Here is a 9,632-nt window from a genome sequence, read left to right on the forward strand (position 1 = left end):
TCCCTCCTCTTTAGATGCTTAACACCAGGCATTTAGATGTGGATTTGGGAATTTAAATTCAGGCTTTCAAGTCTGAAATCTAGCCCGTGTGAAATGTTAAAAATGCAAGAAATAGTTTAATATGTTGTAAAAAATGTGGCTCACACAGCCAAGACAATATTTTATTTGAACAGCTACAGAATATTGAATATAACATTCCAAGGAAGCAAGTATAAACAGCTTCTTCAGAGCTAATAATTCCTAAGTAACCTTAATACAATTTATGAGATTAGCTTTCTTGCATTACACACCATTCTGGTCACCTTATAATACCAGACAAATGTTTCCTTCTTTGTGTGGGTGCAGCTTAGCAAGTAGCAAAGGAATGCTATATCAGGCTCCCCAAGCTACCACATTCTTCGTAACCAATTGTCAAAGACAACTTAGAAGGATACAGTAAAGATAGGGCATTCCAGCAACACTCACTTGCTGAAATTTTACCAATTTAAATCATTGCCCTTAAATTTGTCATTGTAAAATGAGGACAGATGCATGATTACTTAAAAACATAAAGAGCATTAGAGATTAGTTAATTAAGAGATAAGGCCAGAGAAATAGAACAGTGTCATGTGATAGTGGCTCCCTGCTGGGAGATGAATGCCCACACAAAATTTATTTCTTGCAAACAAGCAGTGACGGAATGCAGAGACCTTTATTTTCAGCTAAATCTAAAGTGGTCAGTACTTGTACCTACTTCCTTCTGCAATGACTTTATACGTGTTATGCTCAAAAAACTGATCCAGTAAGCTTTGCTTTTCTGGCACCTCTATGCCAAGACCCCAAAGTACTTCACAGGCATTAAAGAATTATGTCCTTATAGATGCTTCAGAAGCAGGGAAGCTCAGCAAAGCAAATTTCCAATTAACATTCCTAATCCTATAGTTAAAGCTCCTGGCGTGCTACAGCCAATCATTCCAAAATATACTATTTTAAGGGTGATAGCACAGTACTATAACACTGCCTCAGTGTACCTTTACTTGAATAACTATGCTGACTGACATGAAGAACAGATGTAGTTAACTTGCGCTTAAAAGTATGGTTTCTGCATATGCACGCACACACTGCAGCTAAATGAACTGTCTTACCTTATTTTTTTTAATTAAAAGAATTACTGACAATACACACAGATCAGCCATCAAGTTCATTATCTGGTAACCCTTCCACATGATGTAACAGTAAGGCAACACTGGTAGTTAATAGGGCTGTGCAAAGCTTCAGTTCCTGATTCAATCCGGCAGAGATTCAGCCCCATTCGGAGGCCGAATCTCTGAATCCAAATTGAATCAGAGGACACTTTAATCTCTCCAAATCGAACCAGAACCCTCCAAACCGATTTGGAGATATTCAGAAAGATTCAGCGACTCAGACATAGACACAACTTGAAATGTTTTTTCTAAATACCTCAAGGTACCAGGCATCTCATGAAAGCTGTGATACTGGAGTGGATGGAGCATACCACAGGAGCTCAGGGGGAGGTCCCCAGCGTGCTTGGCAGCAGACCTGGAAGTGGACCAGGAGCACTTCCAGTCCACTTCTGGGTCCTTCAGGGAGCATGGGAGGGGAGGGGGGGGGCATACCTCTCCAGCTTGGTGATTGGTGCTTCCTGGGTCTGGGGGGGCATCCAGGGTCTCCCCATGGCCAATTGCCGAGCTGGGGGGGAGGCATGGGGGCCCCCTGTGTACTCGGTGGCAGACCCAGAAGTGGACCAGAAGTACTTCTGGGTTTGCTGCTGAGCTTGGAGGGGGGCCCCTCCCATGCTCCTGTGGGACGCTCCATCTGCCCCACCATCACAGTATTCACGAGCTGCACCTGGTACCTCAAGGTATGTAGAAAAAAGCATTTAAAGTTGTGTCTACAATTGAATCTCCGATTCTCCAAATCAGCATCAAAACTTCAGATTCGGATTCAGCTGAATCGAACCAGAGACAGTGATCTGAATTGACGAAGTGAATCACTGTCCCCGAAATCGGGCTGAATCCAAACCTGAATCCTAATGGAATACAGCCCGTTTTGCACATCCCTAGTAATTAAGTCAAGTCTCAGCACATTTGAGTGCCATGCCACAAAAGAACCAGCAACCACAAACTAGAAACAGAAACTAGGAGACACAGATATTGAAACTCAGTTAAAAACAAGTCTGAGAGTGCCGGGGGGGAAAAACAACCCAAAAAATGTATTTTTGGACAGTGGAGTAGAGACATATGCTTTTCCAAATTGACAGGCAAGATAAATAATGCAATTAAAAAGAAGATAAAAATGACACACCATTCTAGCAGTAAAAGTTAAAAAAAGTCTTCAAAATATGCAGCAACCTGCCAATGAAATAAACAATAAAATTCAGGGAACCATTATTACTGTCAAGTATATCCTAGATCAACATAAGTCAAAATCTCTGAGCATTTCATATACCTGCACAGGCACAGTTGATTTGATGTAGTTATTTGGACCCCAGAGATATTGCTGTTCACCAGAATGCAAAACTTTAATTTAAAATATGTATCTATACAGTTAGTCTTTCAAATTGGACTATTGCAAGAATAGTCTTTTGAACAGAAACAAGGATAACTATATCTGAGACAAATTACTGCTCTAAGAGATGTGATTTGTCTTATTTATCTTAATTTAATTTTGTCTGATACTGATACAAATTTAAAGAGGAGAAATAACAAAAATGTTGGTCAAGTCTTGTGTGCTAAATTTGCAGCTAATTTGAGTGCCTAATTTGTGTGGATGCTCCCTAGATTTGAATCTGCAACTGGCCAGATAACAAATAGTAGAAATAATTCTGGTCTTATAAAACCCTCAAAATCATTTTTTTCCCCTATTGAGTGACATTATGCCTGCTTGGATGTAATTTGGGATCACATACCACTGATCTATATTTTAGTCAAAAGCTGAAATTTAACAACGTAAGATAATCATTTAAAAATTCATTCGCTTTCTCTCTAACCTGTTACTTGCAATAAACAAGAAAGTGTTTGAAATAATTAATAAAATTAGAAAACATAAAATGGTTAACGTTTCCAAAAAAAGCTGTTGTCCTAAAGTCTGCATTAACAGTAAGATGTTTTCCATTCTAAAGTTTACAAGGGGAAAACTAGGCACAAGACATCTGTCTCTCCTATCATGAGCTGTACTGGATGTTGTGCTAAGGCGAGCCACCACTAAATACTAGTATTTTGCAGATAAGTGTTAGGGGATATCCAGGAGAGCAGGGATCCCAAAAAAGGCTCCTTTGAGATTTCCTGAATGCACCAGAATTGTTTCCCCACACAAAAGCATGAAGAAGAAGATATTGAGGAAGACAGGATTTCTGACACCCATGAAGATACTCACCATGACAGTGCTCATAATGGCACATTGCTTCAAACATGCTACATGGTAGGTTACAATACAATCAATCACTGGCGACGTTTAGGGGGCACACAGGGGTGCACATGCACCTCCTGATAACATGGGTGCACCCCCTGGCAGCCAGCACTCCCCAGTTAGGCAACAGGTCGGGGGGGGGCAGGCAGGACCCCCTTCCCAGTTGGGGTGATTGGCCATGAAGGACCCCCCTGGTTGCTGACTGGCTGCTGAGGGGGCATGTGCCCTCCCCCCCGACTCAGGAGGCACCAGTTGCCCATGAATACACCAGTGCTAGGGCTACAGTAAAAAAAAGAAAGACTTTTGGGTACCCTGGCAATTGTTATTTTAAGGGGATGTGCTGCACCAGTCTGACCCTGCTCAGTTTTTACTGCACTGCCCCCTAAGTCACAGTCCAAGCGATGACCACACTGCAGTGACAGAAGTTACAGTTTATAGATGATCCCTAAGAGAAGACTGAAGGAGTTGGAAAATTGGAAGATGGTCTCTCAGATAGGTAGCAACAGTTAATCAGTCAGACAGGCTGTGTCCACACATGCAAGCATATCTGTTGCAGCACCTCAAAGCACTTTGAGACACCACAGGAGGCATGCCACAAATGAAAAAAGGTTCCCTGAGCTGCAAATACAGTGTGGACTCTAAGTTTAATACCGGGGAATCCCAGTATCAAAAGAAAACACTCTGGAAAAAACAGTGCAGAAGCAACTGGAGACTGGGTCATTCAAAGAGAGGCTCTAGCACCTGGCCAGAGCATCTCTATGCCTGCCGCATGCCCATGCTGCCTCAGGACGCTGGAGGAAATAGAAGCAGGGCAAAACTGGCAGCAGTGGCTCAGAGCTGGCTGGGACCCAGGCTCTATCCCCAGTAAGCTGGGACATGGAGGCAGGGAGGGGGACTTTGTATGGGTGGGGATGCCTTGATAATTGAACCTGGTAAAGTATTGTTAAGCACTTGGGTTCAGAATAGTTACTGCAGATATCTTTTTTCAGTAGAGTGTGTGTTGATGTGCAGGTGTTGTAAAAGATAAATTTAACTAAAATATAATCCTCTATCCTGGCAAACAGCCTTCTCATAGCTGCCTCTCTAATAGGTGTTACCCTTCTAGTCAGGCACACTAGTGAATTATATCACAAGGTATATTTATGGCTCATTCATGGCCTTTTTGAACAATGCCTTTGCTCAACTGTGTGATATTCCAGTTACCCTCCTCCAACAGCATGTAAGGGTGTGCATGGAGCTACACATTGGCCCCCTTTTGTCCATCACTGACATGCTGATGGGTGCATGTGAGTATAGTCAAAGTTCTGTTATCTGGCATCTTACAAGCCGGCATGCTCCACTAACCAGCATGCTGGGTTGTAAGATGAAGTGAAACCAGAAGTGTTCACCATGGCACTTCCAGTTTCTCCGAGCCCCCATGGCTCAGGGCAAAGCAGCCTGCGCTGCTGAGCCCCCATGGCCTGGGGGCATAACGGACTGTGTGGGGGTGTGCGGGGTTCACTGGGCCCCGCGGGAGGGATGGCGATGCCGTGGAAGGGGCAGAAGGATGCCCCAGACACAGTGGGAGAAGTGGAGGCTAGGGCCGCTCAATTAACTGCATATTTTGTTATCCAGCATCCCCCGTATCCAGGGGATGCCAGATAACAGAGCTTTTACTGTACTACCAAATCTCCTGAATCTACCTCTAGCTCACAAAGCTGTAGCTCACCATTCACCTGGGACTCTTTCAGGAGTCTTATACAAAGGAATAGTAAGGAGGAAAACTTGTTAGCCATGTCCAAAACCCCCACTAGACTAGAAGGAGACCGTAGGAATCACAATCCAAAACAGATTAACAAAACATTTATTTAGTGTTGCTTAAAAGACCAGAAGTAGTACAGTAAATTACTTTCTTCATTTCCCATACCTGACACACTGCAGTCTTCGTTCTCCACCACCCCTTTCCAGACCCTCTGGCAGATCCCTATGTCAGGAAAAGGGAGAGAGAAAAATGCTTGGGTACCTTATCCCAGAAGAGGAATAAAATGATAAAGGAAAAGACAAATGATGAAGGAGAAAGATCTCTGTATGTAGAGGGAAAAAAGGTGAGAGAATTGACACAGAACATGGTTGAGGAAGTAATTCAGAAACAGCCCCTGGAACTGATGTAGAGGCAGACAGTCCTGCTAAGCAATATTTTTGTACAGGGTTTCTGCCCCCCATCGTTAACTCCAAAGCACCCATGCTCTACAGTCTTAGAAAAATAAGGGAACACTTTAAGCAGCAAAGCACTTGCAAGCTCAAGCCACAGGTGTCTCATTTGACCTGGGACTGACTGTCCTGGATTTTGACTAATTACAACAGGAGTGGCACTGCTATTATTACTCGCACTGTTCTTCTGCGAGTAGGTGGCCAGGAACTGCACATAGCCTGATTCAGAGGTACTGAACCCTGTCATTTGTGCCTGATTCAGATGTACTGAACCCTGTCATTTGTGCCTGGAATGAACCACAGTTAAATTGAGTTGTAGTTACCGTATGTAGGTCATAGACCCCAGGATCTAGGGACAAAAGCCTCTGACCTCACCCCTTTCAACTCCTACACCTACTCCACATCTGAAAACTGGCTGGAAATTAGAGCAATCAGGTTCCAGAACAGCCCCTGAGAGAAGAAAACATTCTAAAAGGGATTATATGGCACATGCGCATGACCCCGGGGGACTGGACTCTGTGGTGTTTTGTCACCCTGTCATTCTACATGCCAAGACAAACTCCTCACCTATATGCATTTGTAACCAGAACAGCACACATACATGCACTCAGCACTAACAAACACATGGCTCCACACCCAGGCTGACATGGATCACAAAGTTTAGATGTTTTTGTTGTACTGTACATTCCACTAATGTAGAGTTTATGGTATTTGGTTCAATGAAGGAGTATAATTGCACCATTTCATATTCAATAAAGGTTACTAACAAAAGCATACACAGGCCAAAACATCCTTCCTATTGAATCACTGTACAACAATGAACAAAAATACAGTTAATTTCAAACTTTTAGGTTGTCGCCTCTAAGCAGGAGCCCAAAACATGCCTGACCCCTTGGCCCTGACAATCTGCTGTAGTTTGCAGAGACTTTATGAAAATCTCTGCACCCCTGCCTCCTGCCTGTTGTTGGTGAGCCTGTCTCCCTTGCCATCATCGATACAGTGAAAAAATGCACTTATAAGACAGATAGTGCTGACCAGTTTCCGCAGTTGCCCTTTAAATGTTTTTCCATGAGGAGTCCAGGAGAATAATATTAAATATAGATGTACACTGAACACTGTCACTGCTGGGTCTCCAAGGCACCTGCCAATACTGCTGTCAGTGGAACACTGGGACAGCTGATGCACTCAGTTCTGGACCACCATTTTGCTTTCCAAAATGCACGTCATTCTGCAGCTCAGAGTACTGTTAAGTTGTTCCTTTCTATCCAGATGTGCAGTAAAAGGATCGACTAATCAGGGAGTGGCAAGTTAGGTCTTCCAAAATGAGAGTAGGAATCACCACCATCAGTAGCCAAACAGAAGACAGGGCAGGGCAGCACTTTAGGGCACCTTTACACATTCTCCAACAAGTTCCAATTCAAATGCACCAGAGAGGACTTGATTAACTGAATCGTCTGGTGCGTTCTAATCAGAACGTTCCAGCATGCTGAAAATGTCTCCTGTATTCAGCACCCCGTGTTTCAACATGGTGGTGGGGCCGGGGGGCGGGTTGGCTTTAACTAAAGCATAATAAACAAGCTTTGAAATGCAGGATGCTGAATACACGAGACTCTCCCAAGAGCTGCTCTAATTAAAACACACCCTCTACCCCAGAGGACATGTATGGCACCTTAGAGATCAACTGGTTCAGACAGACACGGCTTTCAAAGACAACAACCTACTTCATCAGCATCTGTCCATTCATAGCATCAGACAAAGTAGGTCATCACCTTCAGCTCACACGTCTGATTCAGACAGTTCCTAATGTGTCACCCCTGCACTACTTTCTGTCTAACCTGAGACTACCAATGCCAACCATCTGCCTGCATCATTAGTGGCCATAATCATTTTGGGCATGGACTTTCCTCTCCTTTAGAAATTCAAGGTTGTTTTCCTCAACAGCCTAGTATAATGAACCTTCCCTGACTACCTCCCCCCAACATTAACAGTGGAAAATCTTTTGCAGCAAACAGCCAGGCCTTGGACTAGCTTTCTATTTGTCCAAGATTCAGTGTAGGGGACAAAGAACAGGCACACTGAAACATTTGGATGCTTATCTTGCTGGGATCCTTTGACCCTAGCTGACTTCCTGCCCCTGGGGCAAGGGGCTGGACTTGATGATCTTCTAGGTCCCTTCCAGCCCTAATGTCTATGAAATCTATGGTGCCAATTCAAAGCTCCAATATAATTTGAGAATCTCACCCAAACACATCCATAACCTCTTACGCACCATCAAGCTTTGTAATTGAGGGTATCAGCACCCTCTTTATAACATCACACAACAGTCCCAACAATAGATCTACTAACACAAGTTGGTAGTAATTGTATGCGACAAGCTTCTAGCTAGCAATGGTGATCCATTTCTCCAGGAAGGCAGTTTTGCATTCATGTGCTGCCACATCAGCTCCACAGCAACACTACACAGATTAAAGTAAATGTCTTTTTTCTGTTAGTCATCCCATACTTGCATCACTAGCCTTTTCAACTAGTCATTGCTAGTTTCCCAAGATACAGCATGCTACTGAGCAAAGCTGCTGCAGAAAATTTTAATCTACAAGTGGCTCCTTGAGTTGTTTTTTCTTCTTCCTCTGCCCAGATTGACTCAGCAGCACAGCATCCAACTCCAGAGTAAAAGCCATTTGGTTACAAGACCACAAATGGAAGTAGAGCAATCTCTTTGTGTTAATGTCAGTCAGGATTGGAGCACAAGTGGGTTTCCCTCTACACAGCTGTCAACAGTTTGAAAATGAGGGGAAATGATGAGTTTGAAAAGTGGGTTAAGAGACCTGGGATTAGCACAAGACCTCAGCCTACGGAAACCCAGTAACAGTGACTAGTCAGTGCAGACTCATAAACAATACTGCCATCAGTGGCAGTGAGAACAGAGGCAGAGGCCAAGCTGGACTGTGTCATTATTGTCCCAAGAGGAAGGCTTGGGACAGTGCGAAGAAGTGGTACTGTGAAGACTAATAGAAGGCCCCTGTGAGCAAGCCAGAGGCAGGCTCATGGAACTGACAGAAGAGATATCAATTCCTGGTTTTCTGCTAAATGAAAGTCCCTCTCTCACAGGGTAAGTAAGTGTCATCGAAGGGGAGAGTAATCTGAAGCAAGTATCCTAAGTGAGAAAGCTGGCTTCTAAAGATGCTAAAAGTTAACCTTCTGGTAGCTGTGCCCATCAGTCCAGAAGAACAAATAACAGCCTAAGGATTTGAGGGCTGAAAAGATAGGCTGCACTGGAAAGAGTAAGATGTTATAGCCGAACCTGGTTGAATGATTCTACACTGAAACAAGTACGACCTGTGTTCAGCAGCTGCATGTGAAATCCCAAAACTGCACAGTCATTAGCATTTTAGCACTTTGTGGCCTTTCACAGAAAAGTGAATGTGAGGCATATCTAAAGGAATTGAGGCTCATTCACTAAACAACATTAGAGACTATAGTGCTGGAATAGATTTAACAGATTATAGTTTAGGAGGGACAAGAGGAGGAGGTTTAGACAAGAAAGGAATGAGAGAAGCCCAAGGAAAGCTAAGGTTGAATTAAAACTTTCTACCAAACAGAGCCTGTTTGCAACATTAAAGACAATGTCCTGCACACCAGGAAAAGATCAACAGGCTTCTATTAGTCCCCTAACATGAAACCGACTTCTCCGAGTAAGAGTGAGTTATGTTTACTGCCTACTGCATTTCCAAAATCCTTGAGAGACTGTTCCACTTAATGGCCAGCTGAAACTTCAGCCCCTTACAAAATGTATCTTAATCTCTTAAAATGATGATCAGACCTTCAGGTAGAGGTCAAGACAGGTTTATCTAATTGACACTAATATTATAATCATCTTAAATTTTTAGTCAGGGAACTGCAGCTGTTGCACATCCAGGTATTTGTTATCTTCTGATTAACAATGTGACATACTTGGAGCATCAAAACAATCAAAGTTAACAATTCAAAGGCTCAGCAAAATTCTTTCTAAGAATAAAAAGTTTAAGAAGTACCGA

Source organism: Crocodylus porosus, unplaced genomic scaffold (assembly GCF_001723895.1).
Source record: "Crocodylus porosus isolate Cpor-Errol unplaced genomic scaffold, CroPor_comp1, whole genome shotgun sequence".
Lineage (NCBI taxonomy): Eukaryota > Metazoa > Chordata > Crocodylia > Crocodylidae > Crocodylus > Crocodylus porosus.